Genomic DNA, 19355 nt, shown 5'->3' on the forward strand with positions numbered 1-19355 from the left:
GTCAAATGCTGCCTTGATGTCAAGGGCAGTCAGTCTGGGAACAGCACCTGTGAGTGCAGGAAAAGAAGTGATGCTTCCAGAAAATTGGATGAGAGCAACACGGAACCCCGGCATTCTCTTAGCATTTTTACATCAATAAGGTAGCATAGACAGCAGATAAATGGATTGTTTGCTACCAACAGCACACAAGCCAGGAGAGGACTGATGTGCCAACAATGCTCATGACCTGATTTGTCTGACACCAAACAATAATACCCTTCACTTGAATTTACTTGGCACCCAATAATTACCAAGGACTTGATTTACATGGTACTCAGCAGTTACCATAGAGTGAGACCCTTCAGTCCAACCCGTCCATGCAGATGAGATACCGCAACCCAATCTAGTCCCACCTGCCAGCACCCGGCCCATATCCCTCCAATCCCTTCCTATTTATATACCCATCCAGATGCCTTTTAAATGCTGTAATTGTACCAGCCTCCACCACATCCTCTGGCAGCTCACTCCATACACATACCACCCTCTGCATGAAAACATTGCCTCTTAGGTGTCTTTTATGTCTTTCTTCTCTCACCATAAAAACTTATGCCCTCTAGTTCTGGACTCCTCAACCCCAGGAAAGAGACTGTCTATTTATCCTATCCATGCCCCTCATGATTTTATTAACCTCTATAAGGTCACCCCTCAGCCCCAGCCTATTCAATCATTCCCTGTAGCTCAAATCCTCCAACTCTGGCAACATCCTTGTAAATCTTTTCTGAACCCTTTCAAGTTTCACAACATCTTTCCGATAGGAAGGAGACCAGAATTGCACGCAATATTCCAACGGTGGCCTAATCAATGTCCTGTACAGCTGCAACATGATTACTCAATACCTGACCAATAAAGGAAAGCATACCAAACGCCTTCTATCCTATCAATGTGCAACTACACTTTCAAGGAGCTATGAATCTGCACTCCAAGGTCTGTATATTCAGCAACACTCCCTAGGACCTTACCATTAAGTGTATAAGCCCTGCTAAGATTTCCCAAAATGCAGCTGTTCACATTTATTTAAATTGAACTCCATCTGCCATTTCTCAGCCCATTGGCCCATCTGATCAAGATCCTGTTGATGACCTGAATTTACCTGGAAGTCAATAATTACCAATGATTTGAATTTAACTGGCACACAATAAGAGTACTCATGACCTGAGTATATCTGTCATGCAGTAGCAGGCACTGCAGGAAGTGAAAACATTACTTACCTTCTTATCTGACTCCAAAAGACCACATGTACTTTGGGGTGAGAGGGAGGCCAGTGAAGAAAAACCCAATGGCACAACTTATCATTAACTTAAACATGTCTCACTCCCCCTCTCCAGCCTCTAACGTTTTACTGTGGAAACCATGAAAGTGGCTGACAAGTGTGGTGTATGAATGGGTTGGTCCCAGTCACATGCTTAGTCTGGTATGTAGACTGGCTACTCTGATCCAGCTGATTGCAGTTCACTCCCAGTTGTGGTTCTTGAACCAAGCTGCTGACATTCCTTAGCTAGCAGGCAGCTGCTAGGGCAGCTAGGGTAAACTCATGAGGAGACAATGGGTACAGAGGTTCACCAGATAAACTGGTTATTAAAATGAGTAGATGCTATAGATAGTAAAACGTGGTGTTAGATCACATTGGTATACCTAAACCAAGTTCATTCTTGAATGTTTGGAGAGCACTGAATAGAAGCAGGCTCGATGAATATTTTTAGGATGGAGTTCAATCGATTTTTGATGGATAATGGACTAAAAGGTTGTCAGGTGGACAGCAAAATAGATTGGCCATGACCTCAGTGAATGGCAGAGCAGAATTGAGTGGTCTCCTCCTACTTCTCTTTCTTATGTTAGTATATTTGTATGACATCATGTGCTCACATGAGCACTGTCTGCTAACCAACAACAGAAGGTGTGGAGCTCCTGAAATTTCCTGACGTCACTCAGTGCAGAGACAAATCTGATTTAATACTGATCTTATCCAGCACTGGACTATTCTCATGTTGGAGGTTCTATGTAAATTCTTTCAAAATGCACTCAATTTAGATTTCCTGAAAGCTGGGAACAGTGACTTTGAGGAAAAGAAATTATGCTTCCAGAAAATTGGATTAGAATAACATGGAACACCTGCATTCTCTTGGCATTTTTACACTAACGAAGTTGCATAGACAACAGGTAAATGGATTGTTCACTATCAATAGCACACAAGCCAGGAGAGGAGGTCATGCACATTGTGCTAACAATGTGCATGACCTGAATTTATCTGGTGCCCAACAACAATAATGACCGGAATTACTTTTTGCCCAACAACAATTACCAATGACCTGAATTTAGCTGGCACCCAACAGCAGGAAGAGGTGAAAATCCATATCTCCTTTCTGTAGGACTTTATGAGAAAGGAAAAGGATTGCATTTCCTTTGAGAGTAGGGGCAGATCAGTGAAGAAAAACAATACTCTTCAGTCCAACACCTACAGCTTATTAACAATATAAATGTTGCCAAAACCCTCTCTGCAGCCTTGCAGTAACAGCTGTCTGACAGCTGTAGTGTATGAATGGGTTGGTCCCAGACACACGCTTACTCTGGAATGTAGACTGGCTACTTTCACAACATTGGTGTAATTAAATGGCACCCTCCTCTCCCATATATTCTATTTTGTATCAGAGGCTTGTTTTTTAACAAATTATTTCTTTGCTAATCGTCTGAAAGCACATAAGGGGTGAATGGATCTCTGGATTTTGAGAGGGTTTTTTTTTGCCAGGATTTTCTTCCACTTTATTTTGGGCTTCTCCTGAAGGTATCATTTATTAAGTAGTTGCTGCAAACCATTGGTGAATGACAGGGAATCATGAGAGAGGCAGAAATGCATCCATTTTATAAAATGATCTTCATACTTTGATATAAACCATGGTCACCCCTGCCCCTTGGCACTGAACAAGCTGATGAGATCAGTTTGCTGCTGTGCTGAATCCTGTGCTGTGTTATTGACGATCAAAGCATGAACATCATTTTATAAGATGGGTGCACTTCTGTCTCTCTCATGATTCCTTGTCATTCACCAGTGGTTTGCAGCAACTACTTAATAAATGATACCTTCAGGAGAAACTCGAAATGAAGTGGAAGAAAATCCTGGCATTCCTGCTTCTCTCATAATCACCATTTGATAAATTTTCCAAACATGACAGCTGGTTGTTGGAATTCTGGAGAAGTCAGTCTTTAATGCTTGCTTCACTGTCAGCATCTTGCTCTTCTTCCATTAATCCTTCCAGTAGGATTAGCCTTGATGATTTACTTGGATACAGGGAGCCTGAAGATCTCCATTTGGCTTCACCCAATATTATTTAGGTTCTCTCATTGCTGTGGCATCCTTCCATTCCTTGTCATTGATTCCTTTCACCACCCAATTTATTCTCAAGATCCATCTTAAGCTCTGTTGGGTTTCCTTTCTACTTCCTTCCCAATGCTCCAAACATCATCTCCAGACTGGTCTATAGTGACTGTAAAAGTTAGTGCATTCCAGATCTTCATCATTCATTGAGTGGAAATGTTTATCCTCATTGCTTTTGCTAATTATCCACAATATGCACCCTCTCATTCTGAATCATTCACTCAATGAGAACAGTTTCTTCCTACATACACTTATAATTCTGAATGCCTCCATTAAATCTCCTTTCCAAAGAAAATAGCTCCAGCTTCTCTAATCTAATTTATAACTGACAGTCTTCAACTCTGGAACCATTCCCATTAATCTCTTCTGCAGTCTCTCCAATGCATTCACATCCTTCCATTGTATTGCTCCCAAAAACTGTATACAGTACTTCAGCTGAGGATGAACTGATGTTGAATGTAAATTTATTACAACCTTTGTGCTCTTACACTCTGCCCGTCCTAATAAGTCCAGGACACATTTGCATTCTGCAAGTTCTCAGTAAGAACTGCCAGTAACTTTGCGGTTGTCTTTTTAGTATTTAAACACTCAGAAATAAAACTTGAAATTCATTTTTCAGCTACTAAAAACCTTTTCTATCACTCTTTGCAAAACTGCAGTCTGCTCCACTCACACAACCAACATCTGTGATTCATGTGCTTTGCATGAAAAAGTAAGTTTGAGTTGCTCAACAGAAGTTATAGACTTATAGAAATGTACAGTACAGAAATAAACGCTTCGGTCCAACTCATCCATGCCGACCAGATATCCTAACCTAATCTAATTCCATTTGCCAGCATTTGGCCCATTTCGCTCTCAACCCTTTCCATTCATATACCCATCCAGATCCCTTTTAAATGCTGTAATTTATACCAGCCTCCACCATTTCCTCTGGCAGCTCATTCCATCCATCCATCACCCTTTGCATGAAAAAGTTGCTCTTAGGTCCCTTTTAAATCTTTCCCCTCTCAACCTAAACCTATGCCCTCAAGCTCTGGATTGCCCCAACTCAGGGAAAAGACCTTGTCTATTTACCCTATCCATGACCCTCATGATTTTATAAATGTCTATAATGTCACCCCTCAGACTCTGACGCTCCAGCAAAAACAGCCTATTCAGCCTTTCCCTATACCGCAAACCCTCCAACCCTGGCAACATCCTTGTAAATCTTTTCTGAACCCTTTCACGTTTCATAACATCCTTCCAAAAAGGAGGGAGAGTCGAGAGTGTGTTGCTGGAAAAGCACAGCAGGTCAGGCAGCATCCGAGGAGCAGAAGAATCGATGTTTCGGGCATAAGCCTTTCATCAGAATTCCTGATGAAGAACTTATGCCCGAAATGTCGATTCTTCTGCTTCACGGATACTGCCTGACCTGCTGTGCTTTTCCAGCAACACACTCTTGACTCTGATCTCCAGCATCTGCAGTCCTCACTTTTTCCAACAGGAGAGAGACCAGAACTGTACGTAGTATTCCAAAAGTGATCTAACCAATGTCCTGTACAGCCGCAACATGTCCTCCCTACTCCTATGCTCAATGCTCTGACCAGTAAAGGAAAGCATACTAAATGCCTTGTTCACTCTCCTATCTACCGGAGACTCCTCTTTCGAGGAATTTTGAACCCGCACTCCAAAGTCTCTTTGTTCAGCAACACTCTACAAGATCTTACCATTAAGTGTATAAGTCCTGACCTGACTTGTCTTTCCAAAATACAGCACCTCACATTTATCTAAATTAAACTCTATCTGCCACTCCTCGGTCCATCTGATCAAGATCTTGTTGTACACTGAGGTAAGCTTCTTCGCAATTTTGGTGTCATCTGCAAACTTAGTAACTATACCTCCTTTGCTCACATCCAAATCATTTATATAAATGATGAAAATCAGTGGACCCAGCACCGATCCTTGTGGCACACCACTGATCACAGGCCTCCAGTCTGAAAAACAACCCTCCACCATCACTCTCTGTCTTCTACTTTCGAACCTGTTCTGTATCCAAATGGCTAGTTCTCCCTGTATTCCATGTGATCTAACCTTGCTAACCAGTCTCCCATGGGGAACCTTGTCCATCACCTTACTGAAGTCCATGTAGATCACGTACACTGCTCTGCCCTCATCAATCCTCTTCATTACTTCTTCAAAAAACTCAATCAGGTTAGTGAGACAACTTTTCTCATGCACAAAGCCATGTTGACTATCCCTAATCAGTCCTTGCCTATCCAAATATATGTAAAGCCTGTCCCTCAGGTTTCCCTCCAACAACTTGTGGGCGGCATGATGACTCACTGGTTAGTGCTGCAGCTCACAGTGCCAGAGATCTGGGTTCAATTCCAGCCTTGGGGGACTGTCTGTGTGGAGTTTGCACCTTCTCCCCGTGTCTGCATAGGTTTGCTCCGGGTGCTTCAGTTTCCTCCTACAGTTCAAACATGTGCAGGTCAGGTGAATTGGCCAAGCTAAATTGCCCATAGTGTTCAGAAATGTGTAGGTTAGGTGCATGAGTCAGGGAAATGTAGAATAATAGGGTAGGGGAATGGGTATGGGTGCAATACCCATCAGAGGCTTGGTGTGGATTTGTTGGGTCATACAGCCTGTTTTCGCACTGTTAAGGATTCTATGATTCTATGAATTTGCCCAACCGACGTCAGGCTCACTGGTCGATAGTTCCCTGGCTTTTCCTTATCACCATTCTTAGCAACAGTGGCACCACATTAGCCAACCTCCAGTCTTTCACCTGTGATTATTGATGATCCAAGTATCTTTGCAAGTGATGAAGAGAACACTCCACCGTGCTGAACTTCACTGCTTCAGATCAACAGGAAAACAAATTCACTCACTGACTAAACAATGACACTCATCAGTTATTGGCAAACACTGATATTCAGTACTGAAGAGTCAGTTAATCATTATTTTTTTAAAAAGTGACTCCTGCAGGAGTTATATTTATTAAATTGACCTGCAGTTTATCACTTGCTTTTTACCATGGATAACATCCTGAAGGTCGTTCCCAATCAAAAGCTGGAGCAAGTCACGTGGAGGGATACAGGTGATGGGGTCTGGAGTGACGATGCGACAGATGGGAGGGGCAGGAGTGACAGTGTGACACATGATTGGGGCAGGAATGAGAGTGCAGGAGGTAAGTGGGGCAAGTGTAAGAGTGCAGGTGAGTAGGGGCAGGAGTGGCAGTACAACAGGTGAGTGGGGTAGGAGTGACAGGGCAAACAGGTGAGTGGGGCAGGAGTGACAGGATCAACTGGTGAGTAGAGCAGGAGTGAATGTGACAGGTGAAAGGGATCAGAGTGAGACTGTAACAGGTGAGGGGGGTGGGAGTGAGAGTGTGGCACATGAGTGGGACAGGAGTGACAGGGTGAATAGGTGAGTGGGGTGGGAATGGCCAAGTGAGAGTGCAGCAGATCCAAATCGGTCAGGTCAGGATGTCTTACGAAGGTTGACAGGTATGTAGGTGTGTCAGCAGGAATGTAAGAGGTGCCTTGAGTTGCTCAATGAGCCGGTATCCAGGTCAGTAGTGAGAATAGCAGAACCAGGCACAGCTTTCAGCAACCTTCTGAAAATGACAAAGACTTGTTAATGACTGCTGCACTAAGGCACATTTTTAAAAATACACTGATGGAGTTCAAATATTACTGGTAACATCAAAATGTATCATGCAGCTGAACCTCCTCAAGATGAGGGACTGACAAGGTTGGGGATACTTCCTTCAAGATAATGCAGACTTGCCAGAACATCTCCCAAACTGGGTCATCGGCAGCCGAATCATTCTGGATGTGAAGTCAGAGTGACAACATCACTGAGCCAGATGGAATCTTACAACCAATCCAGTAACTGCACGACCACCATATAGTACTCTAGTTTTCTTCTCCAAATTTATTGAACTCATTTAAGTACAATCCCAGCTGCTTCAGCAAGATTCGCCCTCATGTCTCCTGATTATTAGTCCAGGCCTCTAGATCACTCGCCCAGTGACTTACTCACTTTATTTGATGCTTTTTTACAAGTTTATGTTGTTTTGTATGATTAAATGTGAATGTGTCCGTTCTTGCTATGCTGCTGAGTGTTTCCAGAATGTTCCGTTAACACTTCCAGCAATCACAAATGTTCAGAACCCAAAGGGAGTAGAGGACATAGGAGGAGACGCAATAGGACGGAAGAAGAGGAGATGCAGGAGGAGGAAGGAGAGGAGACTCTGGAGGAGGGAATCAACTTGGAGACAGTGAGGTTTGTAGATGCTGGAGATCAGAGTTGAGAGTGTGTTGCTGGAAAAGCACAGGTCAGGCAGCATCCGAGGAGCAGGAAAGTTGACGTTTCAGCTTTCCTGCTCCTCGGATGCTGTCTGACCTGCTGTGCTTTTCCATCACTACACTCTCAATGCAGAAGGAGGGAAGGAGAGGAGACGCAGGAGGAAGGAAAGAGAGGAGACGCAGGAGGAGGGAAGAGGGAATGTGCAGGAGCTGGTGGAGGGGCAGGAGATCCTTTGTTCATCAGCATTTGTTGTCTTATTGAGGTACCTTGTATTGCAGGAGGGGGCTGCATAACCCTACATTCACTATTCCCACTCAACCTGTTAAACCCCCTCTCTCATTGTTAGTGTTCTCTTCTCTTGCACTCCCTCCTGCTCTCTCTGTTGCTTTCTCTCTCTGGTGTTCACCCCTCTCTCTTCCTCCCCTCTCATGTCTGTCATTCATTCTGGTTCTCAGGTGGGTAAATACCCATAACTGCCAACCAATGGCACTGATACTAATGGAGTGCTGTCAGCCTATTCATGATTGGTGCTCTATGAAGGAGCTGGGCAGTGGGATTTCCTCCCCTGGGTCTCTAGTCCGATGGAAGGCCTGAGGGTGGCCATTTCTATCAAGGCAGGCAGGATGTGGGGACCATATCAGCTTTCAGCTTCAGAGATATGCCCAGAAACACAGCGCTGAAAATGTGTTGCTGGAAAAGCGCAGCAGGTCAGGCAGCATCCAAGGAGCAGGAGAATTGACGTTGCGGGCATGAGCCCGAAACATCGATTCTCTTGCTCCTTGGATGCTGTCTGACCTGCTGCGCTTTTCCAGCAACACATTTTCAGCTCTGATCTGCAGTCCTCACTTTCTCCTAGAAGATTTTAACCTACTGCGAATCCTCTTGCAAGGATGCCTTCCTTGAAGAAGCTCTCTTCCTCAAACTCCTGCTTCTTGGATGCTGCCTGACCTGCTGCGCTTTTCCAGCAACACATTTTCAGCTCTGATCTCCAGCATCTGCAGTCCTCATTTTCTCCCAGAAACACAGCGAGCAAGAAAGATGGGTAACGAGATAGATGCAGCAAGACAGAGACTGAGAGGGAGCAAGAATGACAAAGACAGAAAGCAAGGATAGACAGAACACGTAAGTGAGACAGAGCTCACAAGCGACCACATTAGTGAGAAAGAGAGACACACATCAGAGAGGGAGAGACACACGAGAGGGAGAGAACATGGGTGGGAGAGAACACGAGATGAGAGAGTGAACAGGAGTGTGAATATAAGAATGAAGCAGCTCAATGCATTCTGTCCCTCCCAAGTTAAAGAAAACGCTTGTGTTTAAATACATTCTTTCACAATCTTTGTTTGTTCCAATTATATTTCACAGTCAACCAGGAATTAGGAAATTACAGCCAGTTAATTTTCAGTGCAGGGAGACCAATGACTCAGTGGGTCACTGCAGAGACCTGAGACAGCAAGAACCAGGTTTCTGTTAGAATGGGGTTGAGAGAGGACAAGAGCTCCTTCACTTTTTTCGAACAGGGTGACAGAATCCTCAGGGTGCCACTGAGGACAAACGTGACCCTTGGTTTGACAAAGTGTTCAGTTTTTCACTGAAGTGTCACTAAGGTTACAAGCTTAAGTACAGCTTGAGCACAGTGCTGTCCAACCTAAAGATGAACTTGTCATCACTGAATGAAGGGTAATACTTCAGGCACAGAGACAGCTGTTGTTGATCAAATGTTCAGCAGTTCCAGCTCATGGCTTTTTCAAAAACTTGTCAAGAACACAGTTCACTTTTCCCGCCTCAAACCAATTCGAAATGCATAAGAAATAGCAACCTTCTCATGAAGGCTACATTGTGAGAACTAATTTTAAAACACCCAGATTAATTAGGTAAGCAAGACAGAGGTGTGACAAGACACCTCACACTATGTCCTAACGGTTACTAAACTATCGTGACTGTTACTCCAATATCTTTTCCAGGAGATGCCTGTCAAGCAGCTATTCTTCACACCTGCAGTTTTTGGGGAGCTGTGTTGCCTGCTGCAGTCAGAAACCACACAGACAGGATTCGTCTGGTGCCAGACAAGACGTTTGCAGCAGGTCAGTACGTTACACTGATACCCGTACCACTCGCCATATGTCACCTGCTAATTATTTTTGTCCTCTCCTATGTATCAAATATTCCGTCAGCAACAGCCTCTTCACAGCAGTTGGGGTGGACACCGTATGCCTGCAGTCAGGCCTCACAAAATGCCTTTTATTTCTTCTCCATGACAAGATTCTTGGTTTTAATGTTGCTCCTCTTCCTGGCTGCACACACAGGATGGGGAGCCAGAAACCAGCTTTTTGGAGTAACTATCACCCACCAACAAGAAATACTCGCAGTTTTCAGGTGTGACCTGTTTCACTGTCATTTCCCCCAAGAAAAATAAGCAAAGGACCAATAGTTCACAGTTGTCCCAGTTGTGCTGGTCAGATTACAGTGAGTATCTATTTCAGGCGAGCAATGACAGGCACTTGCAGGTACTTTAACACTGACAAACAGTGTCACTTCATACATGGTCCTGTAAACAGTTCTCTGAAATTCATGGAAAGTTTAAGTTTGTTGAGAAAAGGAGAGAATATTGATGCTATAACAGGAGGAAATTGTTCAAGCTGGATAATCTGGGATTTCGGACAGCTGCAGTACTTCCACTTAAAAGGCATTGTATTTAATCCAGACACATGCTATATTCACAGGACAGGAGATACTGTCCATCAGCACTGCAGCAATTTGATCCGTACACTGCAAACTTGCAAAGTTGCCTGTGGAAGAGATTGAGCAACAGGAGCAATTTCAAGTCAATATTTGTTTCAGAGAAAGCTCATTTGGACCAGCCACTGCCATTGTTCAGATAAAGTGATCTCATACTTAACGGAGTGCTGACTGAACTGTCTATTGAAATTATTGAGCGTATTTCTCATTCTAGTGGCATGTCTGTTAAAATTTCACAACTCAGTGACACTTTTGAGAAGTCACCTTCTTGATTTTCTATCTTTCTTGGAATTAGCATGGTCTTGAGCATCAAACCATTTGCTAAGTTTAGTTCAATCAACACAAACTACCAAACTTCTATGTCATCAGCTGAAATTCGCTTTTCTAAAGAAAATCAAATTCCACACAATTAGCATTTCCATACAATGCCATTCCTGAAACTAGGCACCTTGTTTCATCCTTATTTCTCGTTATCACTTGTATCTGTCCTTGTTTACTGTATTAGTTACTTTCCAGAATTCAAACGTTCGATTAAATTCAAACATTTCAAGGTGACAAAAAATAGGAAGTAACAATGAAGAATATCAAATAATTACTTATCAAGTTCAAATTGCACTTTGAAATTCACAAGTCAGCTCTGTGTTTCAGTCCCTCATCAGCTGAATTTACTGAATTCAGCATTTTGAAAGTGTCCAAGTGGTGCTGGCCAGATCACAGTAGTTAGTTTGTTCATCAGATCAACACCAGGCAAAAGTAAGGACTGCAGATGCTGTGAGATCAGAGTCAAGATTAGAGTGGCGCTGGAAAAGCACAGCAGGTCCGGCAGCATCCGAGGACCAGGAAAATTGATGTTTCGGGCAGGAGCCCTTCATCAGGAATGAGATTAGCACCAGGCACCTGCACAGACACACAGTGTCGCTCCATCCATAGGTCTTTAAACAGTTGTCTGAAGTTCACAGAAAGCTGGTTCACCCAGCCTGTCTGACCAAAATAACACATCTCACTTGAAGCTGAGCAACCACATAGTCATATAGTCATAGAGATGTACAGCATGGAAACAGACCCTTCAGTCCAACCTGTCCATGCTGACCAGATATCCCAACCCAATCTAGTCCCACCTGCCAGCATCTCACCAAACCCTTCCTATTCATATACCCATCCAAATGCCTCTTAAATGTTGTAATTATACCAGCCTCCACCACTTCCTCTGGCAGCTCATTCCATAAACGTACCACTCTCTGCGTGAAAACGTTGCCCCATAGGTCTCTTTATTATCTTTCCCTTATCACCCTAAACCTATGTCCTCTAGTTCTGGACTCCCCAACCCCAGGGAAAAGACTTTGCCTATTTACCCCATCCATGCCCCTCATAATTTTGTAAACCTCTATAAGGTTACCCCTCAGCCTCGATGCTCTAGGGAAAACAGCCCCAGCCTGTTCAGCCTCTCCCTATAGCTCAAATCCTCCAACCCTGGCAACATCCTTGTAAATCTTTTCTGAACCCTTTCAAGTTTCACAACATCTTTCTGATAGGAAGGAGACCAGAATTGCACGCAATATTCCAACAGTGGCCGAACCAATGTCCTGTACAGCCACAACATGACCTCCCAACTCCTGTACTCAATACTCTGACCAATAAAGGAAAGCATACCAAACGCCTTATTCACTATCCTATCTACCTGCGACTCCACTTTCAAGGAGCTATGAACCTGCACTCCAAGGTCTCTTTGTTCAGCAACACTCCCTAGGACCTTACCATTAAGTGTATAAGCCCTGCTAAGATTTGCTTTCCCAAAATGCAGCACCTCGCATTTATCTGTATTAAACTCCATCTGCCACTTCTCAGCCCATTGGCCCATCTGGTCAAGATCCTGTTGTAATCTGAGGTAACCTTCTTCGCTGTCCACTACAACTTCAATTTTGGTGTCATCTGCAAACTTACTAACTGTACCTCTTGTGCTCGCATCCAAATCATTTATGTAAATCACAAAAAGTAGAGGACCCAGCACCAATCCTTGTGGCACTCCATTGGTCACAGGCCTCCAGTCTGAAAAACAACCCTCCACCACCACCCTCTGTCTTCTACCTTTGAGCCAATTCTGTATCCAAATGGCTAGTTCTCCCTGAATCCCGTGAGATCTAACTTTGCTAATCAGTCTCCCATGTGGAACCTTGTCGAACGCCTTACTGAAGTCCATGTAGATCACATCTACCGCTCTGTCCTCATCAATCCTCTTTGTTACTTCCTCAAAAAACTCAATCAAGTTTGTGAGGCATGATTTCCCATGCACAAAGCCATGTTGACTATCCCTAATCAGTCCTTGCCTTTCCAAATACATGTACATCCTGTCCCTCAGGATTCCCTCCAACAACTTGCCCACCATCGAGGTCAGGCTCACTGGTCTATAGTTCCCTGGCTTGTCCTTACCACCCTTCTTAAACAGTGTGGGATGGGAGTGTCAGCAACAGAATCACTGTGTGCTGTGATGTTAGAATTTTATAACACGCAATAGATTCTGAAGTGCTTTTGCAGTCTAAGTGAAAAGAAGGATCCCAGTGCACCAGCGCAGTGAATGGCAGTGATGGAGTTAACGTTGTGTCTGACCGAATAGTATTCAATTTTAAATCTGTACTCACTCGGCCAGTGGAACAAAGACAATAATAAAAATGAACCTGATCTCGAGTATTAAGTTCACAGGTAAATCAGCCTGGAAATATGATATTGTCCACAGGGCAACTTCAAATTCAGATTGCACTTACCATTTGAGGTGTATGTGAGTTCATTATGGGAGGGATGGAGGGAGAGAGAGATAAATGTAAGTCCAGAAACTTAAACGTCATTCAAGCTTCTCTAATTCCCTAAAAACTCTCAGTGTGCAAACAAATGACTTGGAAATCACAATGCAAAGGAGAGTCATTCATTCCATGGCAGGTATGGTTTTCAACGAGAGGTCCTTGTTTTTACTTGGTCAATTACTCCATTTAAATTCCTATTCTCAACCAGTGAATATACTTTCAAATGATGTAATCCTATCCTCTCAATCTCAATTCACATGTGGAAAAGTAGTTAATGTTCTAACCACCTTGTGTGTGAGACAGTTTCTTTAACTCTCAACGCTCTGCTGTCAACTACAATGAGATAAATGACCAACAAATTTCAGTGAAGTTGGCTGAAGAATGCAATTGCTGAAAAATGTGTTGCTGGAAAAGCGCAGCAGGTCAGGCAGCATCCAAGGAGCAGGAGAATCGACGTTTTGGGCATAAGCCCTTCTGAAGAATGCATTTGGCCTAGACTCCAGAATTCCTGTGTTCTTCCCCTAGTGATGCAGTGAAACATTCTGGATCATCCTGAGAGAACGTAAGAACAGGATATTGCAACTGACAGCATTTCACATAAGACCAGAAGTCCATAAGGCATAGGAGCAGAATTAGGCTATTTGGCTCATCCGAGTCTGCTGTGCCATTTGATCATGGCTGATATGTTTCTGACATCCATTCTCCTGCCTTCTCTCTGTAACCGTTGATCCCCTTATTAATCAAGAACCTACTTATCTCTGTTTTAAACACACTCAAAGACTTGGCTTCCACAGCCCTCTGCAGCATTGAGTTTCATAGATTAATTACACTCTGGCTGACCCAGAGTCCTCAACCGCTTCTCATATGATGGGCCCTTTGCTCATGGAATCATTCTTGTAAACCTCATATGAACACTTTCCAATGCCAGCACATCCTTTCTTTGATATAGGGCCACTGTTCACAATATTTCATATGCTGTCTGACCAAAGCAACCTCAGAAGCACATATCTACTCTTATGTTCTCACCCGCTTTAAATAAATGCTAATATTGCATTTGCCTTCCTAACTGCCCAATTGAACTTACATGTTAACCTTAAGAGAATCCTGAATCAAGACTCACATATCCTTTTGTGCTTCATATTTCCATGTTTACGCCTCAATTCTTCCGACCGAAGTGCATAACCTCACTTTCCCACATGCATTCCATCTGCCATTTCTTTGCCCACTCTCCTAGCCTGTCCAAATCCTTCTGCAACCTTCCTACTTTTTCAACAATGACCTGTCCCTCCTGTGTCATCTGTAAACTTCGCAACAATGCCCTCAGTTCCTTCATCCAGCTCATTAATGTATCATGTGAATAGTTGTGGCCACAACACTAATCCCTGTGGAACTCCACTGTCAATGGCTGCCATCTGATAAAGACCTCTTGATCTCTAATCTCTGCTTTCTACCAGTCAGCCAATCCTCCATCCATGTCATTGCCACCAGTTTATATCACATGAGCAGCACCTTGTCAAAAGCCTTAAGAAATTCAAATAGATCAGGTCCACTGGCTCTCCTTTGTCTTGCTTGCTTGTTACCTCTTCAAAGATTTATCAGGCATAACCTTCCCTTCGCAAAGCCATGCAGACTTAGCCCTATTTACCATGCACTTCCAAATATGCTGCAATTTCGTCCTTACTAAAAGGCACTAAAATCTTACCAACGACCGATGTCAAGCTAACCAGCCTGAACTTTCCCGTCTACACCCTTCTCTTAAACAGGGGTGTTACATTAGCCATTTTCCACTCTCTGTGACCCTCCCAGATTCCAGTTATTCCTGAAAGATCACCTGGTGGCTGTAAATTTGCAGCTTGGACTCATGACAGTGCCTGGAGTCGGGACTCTGAGCTGGAGCCTGGAGTCTTGGCAGTGCTGGTGAGGTGGCAGAAGCATTTGTGGGCGGCACGGTGGCACAGTGGTTAGCACTGCTGCCTCACAGCGCCAGAGACCCGGGTTCAATTACCACCTCAGGCGACTGACTGTGTAGAGTTTGCACGTTCTCCCCGTGTCTGCGTGGGTTTCCCCTAGGTGCTCCAGTTTCCTCCCACAGTCCAAAGATATGCAGGTCAGGTGAATTGGCAATGCTAAATTGCCCGTAGTGTTAGGTAAGGGGTAAATGTAGGGATATGGGTGGGTTACGCTTCGGTGGGTCGGTGTGGACTTGTTGGGCCGAAGGGCCTGTTTCCACACTGTAATGTAATCTAATCTAATCATTGGAGCTGAGTTTCCTGGAATATCGACATCAACTTTGCTGTACCCACAGCCAGGACTCCACAAGGCCCAGTACACCTTGCAAAAGCCCTGAAGCTGTACTTGAGATCCAATTTGAACAGAAGTAATTCCTTTTTATTATTTTTGTAACTCAAAACAGCGCCATATTGTAGGAATAAAACAATTAACTGTATCTTCCTAAATACATGTGACAATAAAAATCATTCATTCATCAATGCCTCTACAATCTCCCAAGCTCTCTCTTTCAGAACACTGGGGTGTAGTTCCATCTGGTCCAAGACCTTCAGACCTTTCAGCTCTTTCAGATACTGCAGCATTCCCTCAGTACAGCACTGGTTTGTCAACATGGGTGATATGGTCAAGTCTCTCAAGTGGGACTTGAACCTACATCTTTGAACTCAAGGGTACAAGATGCTACCACTAAGCTTTACCTGACTCTGGATAACTTGGAAAGTTAACCCCCTCAATACTGTTTCACCAATCATTGGAAATGATGCCTTGCTATCCACCCATCGTCAGTTTTTCAAATCTGGCTTAGATCTTGCCATAATTTTCTCTGATCCAGTTATAAAAGCTTCAAATGTTTCATAACTCAAACTGCTGATAGTGCATTGATGAAGAGCAGCTGAGAAATGTAACATACTTAAATTTTCAGAAGGCTTTTACATAGATCATAGAACATTACAGCGCAGTACAGGCCCTTCGGCCCTCGATGTTGCGCTGACCTGTGGAACCAATCTGAAGCCCATCTAACCTATATTATTCCATTCTCATCCAGATGTTTATCCAATGGCCTTTTAAATGCCTTTAAAGTTGGCACATCTACTACTTTTTAAGGCAGTGCGTTCCATGCCCCTACTACTCTCTGAGTAAAGAAACTACCTCTGACATCAGTCCTATACCTCTCACCCCTCAATTTAAAGCTATGTGATCTCATGCTAGCTAACATTATCCAAGGAATAAGGCTCCCACTGTCCACCCTATCTAACCCTCTGATTATCTTATATGTCTCAATTAAGTCACCTCTCAAATGAAAATAGCCTCAAGTCCCTCAGCCTTTCTTCATAAGACCTTGCCACCATATCAGGAAACATCCTAGTAAATCGCTTCTGAACCCTTTCCAAAGATTCCACATCCTTCTCATAATGCGGTGACCAGAATTATACTTAATACTCCAAGTGTGGCCACACCAGAGTTTTGTACAGCTGCAGCATGACCTCGTGGCTCTGAAGGTCAATCCCTCTACCAATAAAAGCTAAGACACCATATGCCTTCTTAACAATCCGATCTGGGTGACAGCTTTCAGGGATCTATGTATATGGACACCGAGATCTCTCTGCTCATCAACATTGCCAAGAATATTATCATTAGCCCAGTACTCTGCATTCCTGTTGCTCCTTCCAAAGTGAATCACCTCACATTTTTCCACATTAAACTCCATTTGCCACCTCTCAGCCCAGCTCTGCAGCTTATCTATGTTCCTCTGTAACCTGCAACATCCTTCAGCACTGTCCACAACTCCACCAACCTTAGTGTCATCCGCAAATTCAATAACCCATCCTTCGACAACCTCATCCAAATAATTTATAAAAACGACAAACTGCAGTGGACCCAAAACAGATCCTTCCGGTACGCCACTAGTAACTGAGCTCCAGGATGAACATTTCCCATCAACCACCACCCTCTGTCTTTTTTCAGCAAGCCAATTCTGATCCAAACTGCTAAATCACGGAATATGCCTACTGTGAGGAACCTTATCAAATGCCTTCCTGACATTCATATACACCACATGAACTGTTTTATCCTCATCCACCTTCTCAAAGAACACAATAACGTTTGTGAGGCACAATGTACCCTTCACAAAACTGTGTTGACTATCCTTAATCAACCTATTCCTTTCTAGATGATTATAAATAATATCCTACATAACCTTTTACAACACTTTACCCACAACCAAAGTAAGACTCATTGGTCTATAATTACCAGGGTGTCTCTACTCCCCTTCTTGAACAAGGGGATAACATTTGCTAACCTCCAGTCTTCTGGCACTATTCCTGTAGACAATAATGACATGAAGGTCAAAGCCAAAGGCTCTGCAATCTCCTCCATGGCTTCCCAGAGAATCCTACGATAAATTCCATCCAGCTCAGGGAACAAAGTTGGTGGGCGGCACGGTGGCACAGTGGTTAGCACTGCTGCCTCACAGCGCTAGAGACCCGGGTTCAATTCCCGCCTCAGGCGACTGACTGTGTGGAGTTTGCATGTTCTCCCCGTGTCTGTGTGGGTTTCCTCCGGATGCTCCAGTTTCCTCCCACAGTCCAAAGATGTGCAGGTCAGGTGAATTGGCCAGGCTAAATTGTCCGTAGTGTTAGGTAAGGGGTAAATGTAGGGGTATGGGTGGGTTGCGCTTCGGCGGGGCGGTGTGGACTTGTTGGGCCGAAGGGCCTGTTTCCACACTGTAAGTAATCTAATCTAATCTTATCTATTTTCACACTTTCCAGAATTGCTAACACATCCTCCTTGTAAAGCTCAATCCAGTCTAGTCTAGTAACCTGTATCTCAGTATTCTCCTCGACAGCACGGTCACAAGAGTGCATAATCAACACAGGATTGAAGGTGTTGTACTTAAATGCATGCAATATCTGAAACAAGCTAAATGAGCTTGTAGCACATATGGGGGCCTTAAGGAGTGTAGTAGAACAAAGGGACCTTGGAGTTCAGGTGCACGGTTCTCTGAAAACGGAGTCACAGGTAGACAGGGCAGTGAAGGCTTTTGGCACACTGGCCTTCATCAGTCAGGGCACTGAGTATCAAAGTTGGGAAGTTATGTTGCAGTTGTACAATTTTGGTCACCTTTCTATAGGATGTTGTTAAACTGGAAAGAGTGCAGAAGAAATTTACAAGGATGTTGCCAGGACTCAAGGGATTGAGTTTTAGGGAGAGATTAGACAAACTAGGACTTTTTTCTTGAGTGTTGGAGACTGAGGGGGAATCTTCCAGAAATATAAGATCATGAGAGGCATGGAGAGAGTGAGTGCATTGGTTTTTTCCCAGGAATTGAGAACTAGACGACAGGCTAGAGGTGAAAGAATAAAAGGGAACTTACGTTGTTTTTTTCTTAAACAGAGGGTGGTACGGATATGGAATGAACTGCCGATGGAAGTGGTTGAGGTGGGTATATTAATAATATTTAAAAAGACATTTGGACAAATAAATGAATATGAAAGATTTACAAGGATATGGGGTAAGTGCAGGGAAATGAGGTTAGTGTGGATGGACATTTTGGTCAGCATGGACCAGTTTGAGCCAAAGGGCCTATTTCCATACTGTAGGACTCTATGACTCTGTAATTGAAATTGGTGAGTGAGCATCAAACAGAGGGGCAGCCGGGAAGGAGAACTGTGAGTATAAATACTCACCCTTTAATCACCAACGGTCATTTGAGTGGGAGCAGCGGAAGTGAGGTTGGAGCACATAGCTGGGCGGGAAGGTAAGTGATTAGTATTTGAGTGGGTCTGCTCCTCACAGAACGAGTTAGGGAACTGGAACTGGAGTTGGATGAACTGAGGATTATTCGAGAGGCTGAGAAGGTGATAGATAGAAGCTACAGGGACATAGTTACGCCGGAGAACAAAGGTAGCTGGGTAACAGTTAGAGGTGGGAAGGGGAAGAAGCAGGCAGTGCAGGGTTCCCCTGTGGTCGTTCCCCTAAAAAATAAGTATACAGCTTTGGAAACTGTTGGGGGGGACAGCGTTGCAGGTGTAAGCTGCAGTGAAGCGGTCTGTGGCTCTGAGACTCAGAAGGGAAAGGGGGAGAGGAGGAGAGCACTAGTTATAGGAGACTCT

At 43.9% G+C, this 19355-nt stretch overlaps 1 protein-coding gene and 1 long non-coding RNA gene across 3 annotated transcripts in view; one reads left to right on the forward strand and one right to left on the reverse strand.

Moving 5' to 3' along the window:
* LOC122556529 (growth hormone receptor-like) overlaps nucleotides 1-19355 on the reverse strand; it is a 209908-nt gene that overhangs the window by 145975 nt on the left and 44578 nt on the right. The window lies entirely within an intron of this gene.
* LOC122556543 overlaps nucleotides 9487-19355 on the forward strand; it is a 126331-nt gene continuing 116462 nt past the window's right edge. Inside the window, exons 1-2 of the long non-coding RNA XR_006313557.1 lie at nucleotides 9487-9576; nucleotides 9667-9786. This is a non-coding gene — a long non-coding RNA (uncharacterized LOC122556543). The remainder of the gene's footprint in view (nucleotides 9577-9666; nucleotides 9787-19355) is intronic.

This window comes from Chiloscyllium plagiosum, chromosome 2, assembly GCF_004010195.1.
Source record: "Chiloscyllium plagiosum isolate BGI_BamShark_2017 chromosome 2, ASM401019v2, whole genome shotgun sequence".
Taxonomy (NCBI): Eukaryota; Metazoa; Chordata; class Chondrichthyes; order Orectolobiformes; family Hemiscylliidae; genus Chiloscyllium; species Chiloscyllium plagiosum.